This window comes from Scylla paramamosain, unplaced genomic scaffold (genome assembly GCF_035594125.1).
Source record: "Scylla paramamosain isolate STU-SP2022 unplaced genomic scaffold, ASM3559412v1 Contig6, whole genome shotgun sequence".
Taxonomy (NCBI): Eukaryota; Metazoa; Arthropoda; class Malacostraca; order Decapoda; family Portunidae; genus Scylla; species Scylla paramamosain.
Genome location: NW_026973671.1, coordinates 1,512,501 through 1,526,275, shown reverse-complemented (window position 1 = coordinate 1,526,275; position 13,775 = coordinate 1,512,501). Strand labels below are relative to the sequence as shown.

General features: G+C 39.4%; 1 long non-coding RNA gene across 3 annotated transcripts in view; it reads right to left on the bottom strand.

Moving 5' to 3' along the window:
* Window positions 1-13,775, bottom strand: part of LOC135096736 (uncharacterized) — a 152,992-nt gene that overhangs the window by 44,873 nt on the left and 94,344 nt on the right. The window contains exon 5 of one of the 3 annotated variants that reach the window (XR_010264979.1): window positions 3,949-4,262. The exons of the other annotated variants lie outside the window; for them this stretch is intronic. This is a non-coding gene — a long non-coding RNA (uncharacterized LOC135096736). Of the gene's footprint in view, window positions 1-3,948; window positions 4,263-13,775 lie in introns of those variants that run through there. 3 annotated transcript variants of the gene reach the window in all.

The following is a 13,775-nucleotide window of genomic DNA, read 5'->3' as shown; positions in this document are numbered from 1 at the left end:
CATTTAGTTAATATTTAGTTAATAAACACCCCGTCTACGTATTAATCAGAAGAAAACTGTGCTTAACAAGCATATCACTAGTGGCGATGCTAGCGCTATTGATGGTGGTGGTGGTGGTGGCGGTGACGGATCCATGTTATCTCGTGAACCAATCAGTGAAGTCATACAGCGGTGGTGGTGGTGGTGGCGGTGACGGATCCATGTTATCTCGTGAACCAACCAGTGAAGTCATACAGCGGTGGTGGTGGTGGTGGTGGTGGTGGCGGTGACGAATCCATATTATCTCGTGAACCAACCAGTGAAGTCATACAGCGGTGGTGGTGGTGGTGGTGGTGGTGGTGGTGACGGATCCATGTTATCTCATGAAGTCATACAGCGGCCCAGTTAGCGGGCAATAATGCTATTACTCACCCAACCAATTACGACAAAGGCTGGGACAAAGTTGAAGCCGTTCCGTCTACCCCGCGTCCCCACCACAGGCGCCGCCACCTGCTGACGGCGATTCCTGTGTGGGGCGGCAAATACTTGACAGCTTTTGTGCATTTCATTGGATTCATTTAGTGGAGAGAGAGAGAGAGAGAGAGAGAGAGAGAGAGAGAGAGAGAGAGAGAGAGAGAGAGAGTTAAGATTAAAACAAAAGAAAGAGCACAAGAAAATAAGGGGAAGCTGCAAGAAGCCATCAGGCCTACACGTGGCAGTCCCTGTATGAAACAAACCTACCTATTTATACCTATCCAAGGTACTCAAGATTCAAGGATAGAAAGCACTTAGACTAACACTGACACACAGCACCTTTGATAGTGGAGGTATTAGCCAGGTTACATAACATCACAATAGATAACTAAAGACTCTGAGTTGATAATTACGAAGTCTAACAATAATGCACCGCGGCTTTAATAGTGGAGTTACTAGTTACTATGTTAGGTTAGATCAAGTCAAGACAACCGAAGACTGAGGGTTAAGAAGTGGTAAGCCTAATTCTGATAGTTCCGCAGCTCTAACCTTGAGCGAGACAGGCTTGGTGATGCATTAAGCGGCGCAGCGAGCGATGACCTCCTTTACGAGGGAATAAAACCATCAGGCGGGACGTTTAGTGAAAACCTTCTTTCCGTAAACAGCAACTCGACGGCTGGCTGTCGGATCAGGGCGGAGTCAACCTCTCGCTGTGACTGTTGTGTTCGGGCTTCGCAAGGATGTGTTAAGATGTAATAGATATATTTAGCGTATCTCTGTAATTAATATGTTTAGAGCATCCCTGTAGTAGTAGTAGTAGTAGTAGTAGTAGTAGTAGTAGTAGTAGTAGTAGTAGTAGTAGTAGTTAATAGTAGTAGTAGTAGTAGAAAAAAAAAAAAGGAGGAGGAGGAGCAAGACTCATTTACGTTCCTGTTTCGGATTCAAAACTTATCATTAATTAGCCACTGTAAGAAATGTTTATGCCAGTTACGTATTAATGTTTCAGTACACGTCATGCTATTATCAATATAAAGACATGCCTTAGCAATACTAATTCAAACTCTAGGTTAACACACTGCAACGCTTCACTCTCTTACCACGAGTATTTTCAAAGGCCACAGAGATGACTACCATGTTCCCAAGAGTGTTTCTCGTGTCAGTAATGTACCTCGTTGATCTATCACTAGTACTATATAAAACACTCTTAAAAACCAATGTAACTTCACGACGACTATTTTCAAAGACCACAGAGATGAGTACCATGTTCCCAAGAGTTTATCGTGTCAGTAATGCAGAAATCTTGTTAATCTGTCACTCATACCATAAAACACTCTTAAAAACCCACCTAACTTCATCACTACTATTTTCAAAGGCTACAAAGATGATTTGCTGTATTATGAAGCGTTTCTCCTGTTAATGGTGTGGAAATTGTGTTAATATGTCACTATAAATATAAAAACAGCGTAAAAAAGCTGGTATAAATTCGTCTGTGTAGAGTCCTTTGAAAGTAGTGGAGTTGTGGCGTAGAAGAGTTTGGAAATATAGTCCTTAGAGGGAACATCACTGCCATTTAACAATACTCGGCTTATTAACAGTAAATAATGATATCTATCACTGCGCCTGCCACTGACATCTTCACTTCATTTTCAGACTCATGAATGATTGCAAACAATGAATAAACAATAAAGTCAAATGAAGTTTCGATCTCCACAATAATTACTACATTAAGAACATAAGAACATAAGAAATAAGGGAAGCTGCAAGAAGCGACCAGTCTTACACGTGGCAGTCCCTGTATGAAATATACCTACCTATTTCCACCTATCATCCCCATCCATAAACCCGTCTAATCTTCTCTTAAGGCTCCCTAATGTCCTAGCACTAACAACATGATTACTGAGTCCGTTCCACTCATCTACCTCTCTATTTGAGAGCCAATTTCTTCCTATCTCTTTCTTAAACCTAAATTTTTAAAGTTTGAACCCGTTATTTCTTGTTCTGTCCTGGTTTCTGATCCTAAGAATTTTGCTTACGTTCTCCCTGTTATAACCCTTATACCACTTAAAGACTTCTATCAGGTCCCCTCTTAACATACGTCTCTCTAAAGAATGTAGATTTAACAGCTTCAATTTCGCCTCGTAAGGAATACTCCTCATCCCCTGTATCCTTTTAGTCATTCTCCTCTGTACTGATTCTAATAGACCTATATCTTTCCTGTAATGTGGGGACCAGAACTGCACAGCGTAGTCTAGATGAGGTCTGACCAGCGCCAAGTATAATTTTAATATTACTTCCAGCCTTCTACTTTTTAACACTCCTAAAAATTAATCCTAGTACCCTATTTGCCCTGTTTCTGGCCTCAATGCATTGTTTTCCTAGACGGAGTTCAGAGCTAACTATAACTCCTAAATTTTTCTCGTACCCTGTACCTACCAGAGTTTGGTTGTTTATTGTGTACCTACTGTGTGGGTTTCCTCTACCTACGCTAAGTACTTTGCATTTGTTGATATTAAGCTGCATTTGCCATCTGTCCGTCCGTTCATTCATCCTTCCTAATTCTGCCTGCAAGGCGATGGCATCCGATTCTGGCATAATTAATCTACCTATCTTTGTGTCATCCGCAAATTTACTAACATCACTGCTAATTCCACTATCAAAGTCATTGATACATATTTTAGTTAGTATAATTTGCTGGTGTATTTATTATATTTCGTATGATAACGTTGGTATTTACAAATTAAGAAAAAAACGTATTTAACTCAAACATTAGACCAAAGGCAATCATACTCAGAATATGACTGTCACTGGAAGACTTTCTTGCAATAAACAGCAACATAATATCATCAGTACATTTATCACGTTAATCGAGAATAATGCTGGCGAGTGATGAGCCTGTAGCAGTGCTATCAATCCTGGCTTCAACAGTCGTCCTCAGAAGGCCAACAAAAATAAATAAATAAATAAATAAATAAATAAAATAGAATAAAATAAAATAAAGTGAAATAAAATAAAAGTTTGCCGACCCTCCCGGAAGTGAAAAGGTAACAGGAAAAGATTTTAACATTTCCAGTGAACGCACTAATGAATCCCAGCGACTTGTATAATACATTCGGTGCGATGGGTGGCGGAGGCAGCGAGAACAGGCAACAAGATCCCTTCCTTGAGTCGCCTCTTTCACTGTGACACCACCATTGTGACAGAGCAGAGTTACAGTCAGACTTCCCAGCTTTAAGGTGAGATGAAGAGCGTGGCAATCAATGTACGCCCTCCTGCTGGAGACACACGGCTCTGTGATGTGCCTGGCGAAGATGATACTTGTTGGCAAAGTAATACTAGTTAATTCTAGGTAATTATGAGCTTGTCTTTGTGTTGTCTCCTCTACGGTCTGGCATCTTGCTTTTTTTTTTTTTTTCTAACAGTTTTTTGCCCTTGACCAAAGACATTCTTACATTACAAAACGGAAAATCAAAGTAAAGCCTTGGACGGTAAGAAGATTGTCACAAATACTTCCTCTGTTGTGGATCGAAAGACAGCACAGGCATGATAGGACAGAAAAAAATAAATAAATAAATAAAAAATAAATAAATAAACGGACGGGAAAAAAAAAAATAACGTTTACATGAACCCAAAAGAAATAAGCTGAACCGAATGAACTCAGCAGGCAATTAAACGTGAAGACAAACATAGTAATGAACACACCCAAGGCGGTCCAGGGTACGAGCAAAGCGCCTTTCCTGGTGTTCAAGGTCAGAGAGGACAGCGAGGCCTAAGACTTGTCAGCAGCTCAGGAAACACGACGCCTGGAGCGGCTGGTGAAGATGAAAATTTGGAGATTGAAATTCATGCATACAGAGAATGTGTGTCGTGAAGATTTCCCCTCCTCGCAAGATTCATGTGGTCGATGGAATTAGGTGAGATATGACTGCCTGAATGTGACCAGGTCGCACTCCTGATGCGGGAATACGGTGAATATGCTTGATATATTTACACTTCAACTTTCCTTCTGGTCTCCTCGATAATTCTCCTATTTGTGTCCCTCGATGCAATGATGATCACCTATAAACACCAAAATGACGCGGGTTATTTTACGTTGGATAGCAAAACGTGGCCATGATGCTACAATACGGTGAATATTCTTGGTACATTCAACCTTCCCTCTCGTCTTCTCTATAATTCTTCTACAGTAACACTTCAATGTCATAATTATCACCTATAAACGCCAAACCGATACGGGCTACTTTACGATAAAAAGCAAAACGCTGCTATGATACTGGAACACTGTGAAAATTCTTCAATCTTCATTCTTTCTTTCTCGATAAAACTCTCGCCCTTCGCTGCCACAACTGTTACCTGTAAACAACGAGCGGGTTACTTTACGCTGGGAAGTAAAATAAGTGACCATCGTGAGCATTATGACAAACACTCATCTTCGTTCCTGGAGAAGGTAAGATAAGAGAGCGAGTGAGGAGGTAATTCATAGAAAGAGTGAGACAAAAATGACATACATTGAACTGCCATAAAGAAAGAAAGTAAATAGTGAATGTTGTCTTTACCTGTGCATAGATAAGGTAAGAAAATAAAGAGAAAGGGCTGCATTCACCTGTGCACAGAGAAACTAAGAAGGAAAGAGTGGCAGCTCAGTTCATCTGCGCCCTGAGTAAGTATGAGAAGTAATGAGAAATACATTCACCTCTGTAAATAGAAACAAAGTAATGACGTAATAGAGAAAGCAAGAAAAAAGACTGGCCCTGCATTTATTTGCCTCTTTGTAGAGAAAATTACAGAGGAAAAAAATTACAGCCATAAGGAAACCACGAAGAAAAATAGAGGAAAAAGAATGAGAACCTAATTAACAAACGCATCGGCAAAATGAGACGAAAAACACTTCAAAGGAGCATTTAGAAACCATTATTTTGATTAGGTGGAAGAAGAAGAGACTTGAAAGGTAACAAATGGCGGGTCACAGGGTGCAAACTCCGTCAAATTCCCTTCTTGCCGCCTAAACCATCACAGGGGAAGTGGGAGAAAGTACCATCGCCTCTGAGTGTTGGAGTGAGGCAACCTTCAGGCCAAAGACACTTCCGCCATTTTCCACGTGAGATTTCCTGACGTGTTTTTAGGTCAATCTCTGTGATATTTGTAGTGTGTGTGTGTGTGTGTGTGTGTGTGTGTGTGTGTGTGTGTGTGTGTGTGGGAGAGAGAGAGAGAGAGAGAGAGAGAGAGAGAGAGAGAGAGAGAGAGAGAGAGAGAGAGAGAGAGAGAGAGAGAGAGAGAGAGAGAGAGAGAGAGAGAGAGAGAGAGAGAGAGAGAGAAATAACCATATAGGGACGGTAAAATAAACAGACATCCAGACATAAAGACAGATATACATAGATACATACATACATACATATACATACAAACAAACAGACAGACAGACAGACAGAAAGGAAGAAAGAAAAAAAAGAAAGACGAACAAGAAGACAGCCACAAGCAGCCTGTAAGGAGCAGGTCTGGGCAGCTTTCCAGCATCACTAAGAAAAATAGAGAGGTTGAGAAAACACACACACACACACACACACACACACACACACACACACACACAACAATGAAACACAAGAGACAAGACACAAGCAAGAAAAAAAAACAAGGACGAAGGAAATAGAAACAAGAGACAAAGGAGAAGGAAAGAATGTACGAACGAGAAAAAAAAGAGACAAAGGAGATAAACAATAGAAACACGACACATGAGAAAAAGAAAAAAAAAGACAAGGAAAAAAGGAACAAGGGAGAGGAAAGGAAGAAGCAACGGAAGTGAAAAATAGGAACACGAGACAAAAGTGAAGGAAAAGACATGGAAAGAAGAAACGAAATAAATAAATAAAAAAAAACGAGGAAATAAACAGGAAAATGTCAACATAATGTGATGATAATTTTCCACGTACAAGAAAGTATCAGTGGTTGTTGTTGTTTATCGTGAGACAAAGACAAAGGTGCGAAATGTTGTCAGCGTTAATTAATTACTATGAGGAATGAAAGGGATTGTGTGACTTGCTTTTATGTTCACTCCATTATAGACGACCCTTTGTGTCCCTTCCTTCTGAGCCCCGCCACAAGACACACTCAGCTGGTAATAATGAGACCACAGTGTGTGTGTGTGTGTGTGTGTTGAGTGCGGATCTTAGTCCTGTTAATGAGTTATATAACTGGTCTTTGAAAAGTCTTCTTGATGTCAGGGGGAACACATGCAACGACCTGTGTTATATTAAGTCAGGATACCCACCATTAAAAGTTCTGGTTAAGAAAAGGCAAAGGATGTTCTTTGCAAGTAAGTGGGAAGAAAGGCAGACGATGGACGATGATCCATTTTCGTTTGTAGTTAAGACAGTATTTGATACAGGAGGTAATACCAGACTATACCTGACAGGCTTGTTGCATGAGAACCCTGATGACATACAGGTGGGATGGGATGAACTAAAAAACTGTGTGCTAAATTCAGCATCATCAAGAATAATTACTTATAGAACTATAATGAACCCAACCTTGGCAGTTCACCCATTATATCAAACGAACTACAAAGTAAGTGAATTACATAGGTCCGCTTTCACCCGATTCCGTGTGTCAGCACTTTCTCTGGCAGTGGAGGTGGGTAGGTGGAGCAGAAGGAGCCGCGGTTACCTCCCACTGGCAGAGAGGGTGTGTACTTGTGGGGATGTTCAGACAGAGGGGCATGTTATTCACTTCTGTCCCTTAACGCAACATATTGGAGACATTTACCGGATTTCTACTATTCAAGAGCTATGTACGACACAAGCTAATTACGCACTCTTATGTAAGATAGTTTGGGATGTGTTACAAGTCTATCGGAACTAAACTTGAATCATGTCGATGAAAGTTGTGTATATTTTTTGAATGGGAATAATATTATTTGTGTACATTTTTCTCTCGGTAGGTAAAATAGGAGTTTAATGCAGATGATGCATCTGTTCGTTTATTATTATTATTATCATTATTATTATTTTTTTTTTTAAGTATTTTGATGTATTTTATTGTTGGAGGTATAGACTTGGTTTTGTTTTGTTAACTGAGACTTTCGAATTTTGTGTTTAACTAGGCTTGAATTATATCCATCAGCTTTGTGTATACTATTAAATGAGAATAATAGACTTTCAGATAATGGACATATATATGTTCATTTATTATTATTAATTTTTGAAAAGTATGCTAATGTATTTCGCTATTAGAGGTATAAATTAGGTTTTATTTATTATATTGTACTATTAACCGTGTCGTTGATTAATCTTAATAATTTCGTATGTCGTTATCCGTTTTCTTTTGCATCTTAAGTTTATCAATATTTTGTTAATTGTGACACTTTAAAGTTTTTATGCCTTAATATTTCTAGTTTTGTCACATACAATCACATTGCTACAGTCTTGTGTGGTGGACCAATAGCACCTTGCTTGTATCTCTTTTAGAATGTCACTTATCGTTCATTATGTTCATTGTGTTGTATGGGTTGTTGTGGTCAATAACATAATAATAATAATAATAATAATAATAATAATAATAATAATAATAATAATAATAATAATAATAATAATAATAATAATAATGTGTGTGTGTGTGTGTGTGTGTGTGTGTGTGTGTGTGTGTGTGTGTGTGTGTGTGTGTGTGTGTGTGTGTGTGTGTGTGATACTGGTTCGTATTCTGAAACACTTCCTTCTCTCACGCAGAATATTTTCAGAGGGCACAGAGATAAACAGTCGTGTTCTAACTGGTGGCTTCTTCAGTGAATGGCCAGAATTCTTGTTAAATTATCACTGCAATCATAGAAACATCCTTGATAACCACCTTGCCTGTCAGTACAGCTTGATACAGCTTGATACAGCTTGATAAAAAAATAAAAAAAGTCGAGAAGAAACGAGGTCCATTACCGTACCACGAATCAGGCACTGTTAGGTATACTACTACTACTACTGCTACTACTACTACTACTACTACTGTTATCATTATTAGAGACAAGTGTCATGATGCAAGCTTTTTTTATTATTTTCGCTCTTGGTTTCTTTAGGGGAACAATAAATATAACTCGCCTCAAAAGACACACACACACACACACACTCTCTCTCTCTCTCTCTCTCTCTCTCTCTCTCTCTCTCTCTCTCTCTCTCTCTCTCTCTCTCTCTCTCTCTCTCTCTCTCTCTCTCCATCCCCAACTTGTCTGAGTGTCTGATCACAATGATTCCTGTGACTACTATCACGCTCCACGGCGGGGATGAGATGTGGCAATCACGATCATGCGAGAAACGCGAGGCCCACCTTGGCCAGACATGAGTGTTCGGTTGTGTCATCCAAACACTCAGGTAGACCGATTCCTTAGAGGTGACCAGACGCCGCGGGGTCATCTCTCATCTACATAAAAAATCCATTGTCTGCAAACTCTCTATAGGTACTGATTAGGAAGAAGAAACCAACAAGAATTTAACTATTCCCTACTAGCGTCATCCTTCTTCTTACGCCACATTAAATACAAATATAAGTTCTCTTTGTTTGATTTTAATGCTGCTTGCTAAGAATATTAAACTTTTAAAATATAAACAGATTTTCTCAAAGCATCTACCCACAGACACATCCTGAGCACAGAACACGGAATGCTCCTCAGACGTTGTTAACCTCAATGCAGCTTGATTGAGACTGCTACTTATAAGATATCAATAGATCTTCTCAATGCATCTGTCCCCACGCCAGTCCTGGGAGCTGACAATGGAATACTCCTCAGACTGGAGCACGTCCTTGGTGGTGAGTGCTGACGGCGACCCTTGAGCCAGATGATCAAGGCTTTTGCTGCCAGAGCTTAACATGCCCTTCCTTTGAACCATCTGACCGAGTCAGCGGCTTAACGCCGTCTGTTTTCACAGTGTATATAATACGTAACAACAGTGGAGCTCGAAATAGAAGGGTGGGCTAAAGCAAAAAAATTGGTGGTGACCTAAAATTAGCCCTGTATTCTGATCCCGAAAATAGCAGCTTAGGGTTTTCCCGCAATTCTAATTCCTCTAATCTACTAAAATGTACAAAAAAAAAAAATAAATAAATAAATAAATAAATAAATAATAAAAAAAAATAAATTCTCAAGTTTTGCAAGGAGGTTGTAAGAACACCAGGGGACTTTGGCCTCAAGGAAAATGAAACTCACAAAAAGGGAGTGCGACATGCCGGCTTCTGAACACTATACCACTGCAAATCTCCGCACTCCTTTCCGACAGGCAACTTGATCTAGACAGCTACAGACCAGACGGCAACACTCAGAAAAGACTCCAACACCAAATGCGGCTTGTCACCACCACACACTTCCGCTGTCTCACAAAATCATCTCCCTCAGCGACTTCATTGATGCGCCTCGTCCACACATGTCTGGGACACGCCCCACCCAGCTCGTGTGAAATTACTAAAGAGTAATAGTTGGGAATGAACGGCAGCACCCACTCACTTCCTGCACACTATTTCACAAGCGCGATAAGACTGACCACTGATTCCTCACCACCAGATGTTTGAGACTCAGTCATGCATTCCTGATTTTTTTTTTTCTCTCTCTCTCTTTTAAGGATTATTTTCAGAGGCTACTGAGAATATTAGCTTTTTTTTTTTCTGTTCTGTTGATGGTGTACAGCTCTTGTTCACCAATGACAATGATCTGGAAGACATCTCTTGTAACTCTATCGGTTTCCACTGAAGTCAATTAAAAGCAGGTGAAACAAGACGCAGAGACGAGGGCGCGACCACACAAAACCCGCCAAGGAAGACGCGGCATTCCAGCTTTTTCTTGGCCCATTCCACCAAGGCAGTAATTACAAACATTAATTGAACCCACCAAACTCATGAACATTTATCATTTGGGTGAAGGAAATTACAGAGACCCCACGGAAGAAGAAGGCAGGTTTCCATTCCCGCGGCTGCGTCCCTCACGCCAGCGAAGCATCATGATTACTGCACATGCTCAATAAAAAAAATAAATAATAATAATAATAATAATAATAATAAATAAATAAATAAATAAAAAATAGCTGCACATTGTATCTTGGGTAATTCCTGCGCTTTCCTTCCTTGGCTTCTGACCAAGATGCCTAGATAAGTCAGTAATATTTTTGTTTGGAATAATTTCGCTACTTTCTGGCGCTCATTTACCAAAACCTTTAATTGTGGGTGCGCAATAAAGGTACTGCATTATACTATATATATATATATATATATATATATATATATATATATATATATATATATATATATATATATATATATATATATATATATATATATATATATATATATATATCCACCTAAGCTTCCTTCACATATTGCTCACTTCACGCTAAGGTTGCAGCTCAAATACAAATAATCTCGTTTCGGTAATAGGCGTCAAGTATGAAGAGGGGAGCATAACGCGCGTATATTGTATTTCATTAGTAGCTTAATAGCGGGACTCAAAACCATCTTGCACTCCACTCGTATTGAGGTCAAGCAGCGTACTTACCATCACCATCATCTGTAGTAGTAGTAGTAGTAGTAGTAGTAGTAGTAGTAGTAGTAATATTATTATTATTATTATTATTATTAGTAGTAGTAGTAGTAGTAGTAGTAGTTGTTGTTGTTGTTGTTGTTGTTGTTGTAGTATTGAGTTTTTGTATGTAATATTTAGTAGTTTAAAACTAATATAACAGACCATTGATGAAAGGATATTTGTTTCTATTAAGTTTAATTTTCAGCATGTAATATTAAACAATTTAGAAAATTAGGATTTAGCAGTGAGTTAAAGCCTAATTAATATTGTGGCAGCAGTTGCGGTTATACTCTAAGGTTAAATGACAATATATTGTTTATTGTTAAATGAACATATATTTTTTTTAAGATAACCTGAAAAAAAAGTGCGCAAAGGTTGTTTCTTGCCTCTTTATCAAAACATGTCTAGTTCACGATATTTAGAGTCTAGCCTACTCACTGACAAAAATGTTTAATAGCCGCGGTATCTTCACCGTGCAAAGGAGTAGTAGTAGTAGTAGTAGTAGTAGACAATAGAAGGAAGAAAACTTTCGAGAATTTTTTTTTTTTGTTCTTCTCTCTCTCTCTCTCTCTCTCTCTCTCTCTCTCTCTCTCTCTCTCTCTCTCTCTCTCTCTCTCTCTCTCTCTCTCTCTCGTCGTGTATATATTTTTGCTGTTCTTATTCTTTAGTATCTTCTATTCATGGTAACCCTTTTACTTCCAGCACGTCGTAACGCTCAGCACAAAAGCATCATTCATCCATTCCCTCTCCCTTCCCACTCACTCACTTCACTCAAACAACAACCAGCAAAAGTCACGGACATGCTGAGCTTCGACTAATTATTCCGACCTCTCGCTTCCTAGAAAGTAAATCTACAGTGTGAATTTTCTGGTAACAAGCTTTTCTCTTTGCTCTTAATTCTCAATGAGTGTTTTGCTCCTCGCCTGCCCATGACCTTGTAATGAATGCAGGTGAGGCAGGTATGTTTAGAGACGTCGCAGTCAGCGTTTTGATACCAGATAGCGCCAGAATTTTTAATTCTCGCCGGAAAATAAATACTTTTTAGGGCAAGGTTTTACAAGCTTACAAAGGTGTATCGTTGCACAGTAATGCGTCTGAATTTTAAGTCAATTAATTTCGTGATAACTGACAGCACATGACATTGTTTGAGCCTCTATTCATAATTTCAGATGATATTCTTAAAAGAGCCTACAAGTGTATCAAGGCAGGCAATCTGTAATTTTCTACTGACCTCAATGGAAGTATACTAATATATACTTGCATTTTCATGTACTAAACAACAGGCAAATCCATTTAATGTAAAGAAAATATAATTTTGTATCAGAGACTTTATTTTTGCGGTACGATCACTATCCTCGGGTACTTGGGCAGCGAGCAAACCAAAACACAGGACCACGCTTACTCGACTACCCTGCACAATGGATACATCACCGCCACAATCATGGACTACAGCGGAATTAAGAAAATTCCTGAAAGAACGAGCTATACCCTATTCTGGATATAGTAAAGCAAAGTAAAGGCCTTTGTATCGGCAGAACTGAGAGGCTATTGTCTACACTTTACACTCCTTCCTAACGGCGCGCGGCGCTTTCTTTAACTGAAGAATCATAAGAACATAAGAACATAAGAAATAAGGGAAGCTGCAAGAAGCGACCAGGCTTACACGTGGCAGTCCCTGTATGAAACACTCCTACCTATTTCCATCTGTTATCCCCATCCATAAACTTGTCTAATCTTCTCTTAAAGCTCTCTAGTGTCCTGGCACTAACTACATGATTACTGAGTCCGTTCCACTCATCTACCACTCTATTTGAGAACCAATTTTTTCCTATCTCCTTCCTAAACCTAAATTTTTCAAGCTTGAACCCATTATTTCTTGTTCTACCTTGGTTGCTGATCCTAAGAATTTTGCTTACATCTCCCTTGTTATAACCCTTATACCACTTAAAGACTTCTATCAGGTCCCCTCTTAACCTACGTCTCTCTAGAGAATGTAAATTTAACCGCTTCAACCTCGCTTCGTAAGGAATACTCCTCATCCCCTGAATCCTTTTAGTCATTCTCCTCTGTACTGATTCTAATAGACCTATATCTTTCCTGTAATGTGGGGACCAGAACTGCACAGCGTAGTCTAGATGAGGTCTGACCAGCGCCAAGTATAACTTTAATATTACTTCCGGCCTTCTACTTTTAACACTCCTAAAAATTAATCCTAGTACCCTATTTGCCTTGTTTCTGGCTTCTATGCATTGTTTCCCTAGACGGAGTTCAGAGCTAACTATAACTCCTAAATCTTTCTCGTACCCTGTACCTACCAGAGTTTGGGTGTTTAATGTGTACCTATTGTGTGGGTTTCCTCTACCTACGCTAAGCACTTTGCATTTATTGATATTAAATTGCATTTGCCATCTATCCGTCCATTCATTCATTCTATCTAAGTCTGTCTGCAAGGCGATGGCATCCGCTTCTGACCTAATTAATCTACCTATCTTTGTGTCATCCGCAAATTTACTAACATCGCTACTAATTCCACTATCCAAGTCATTGATATATATTAGAAATAATAATGGCCCTAATACTGATCCCTGTGGCACCCCACTAATGACATGACCCCACTCGGATTTCGAGCCGTTTATTAGCACTCTCTGTCGCCTGTTACCAAGCCATGACCCTATCCAACCTAACACCTTCCCATCTATCCCGTGCGCCCTAACCTTTCTCAGGAGCCTTTGATGGGGCACCTTGTCGAATGCTTTACTAAAGTCCAGATATAAGATATCAT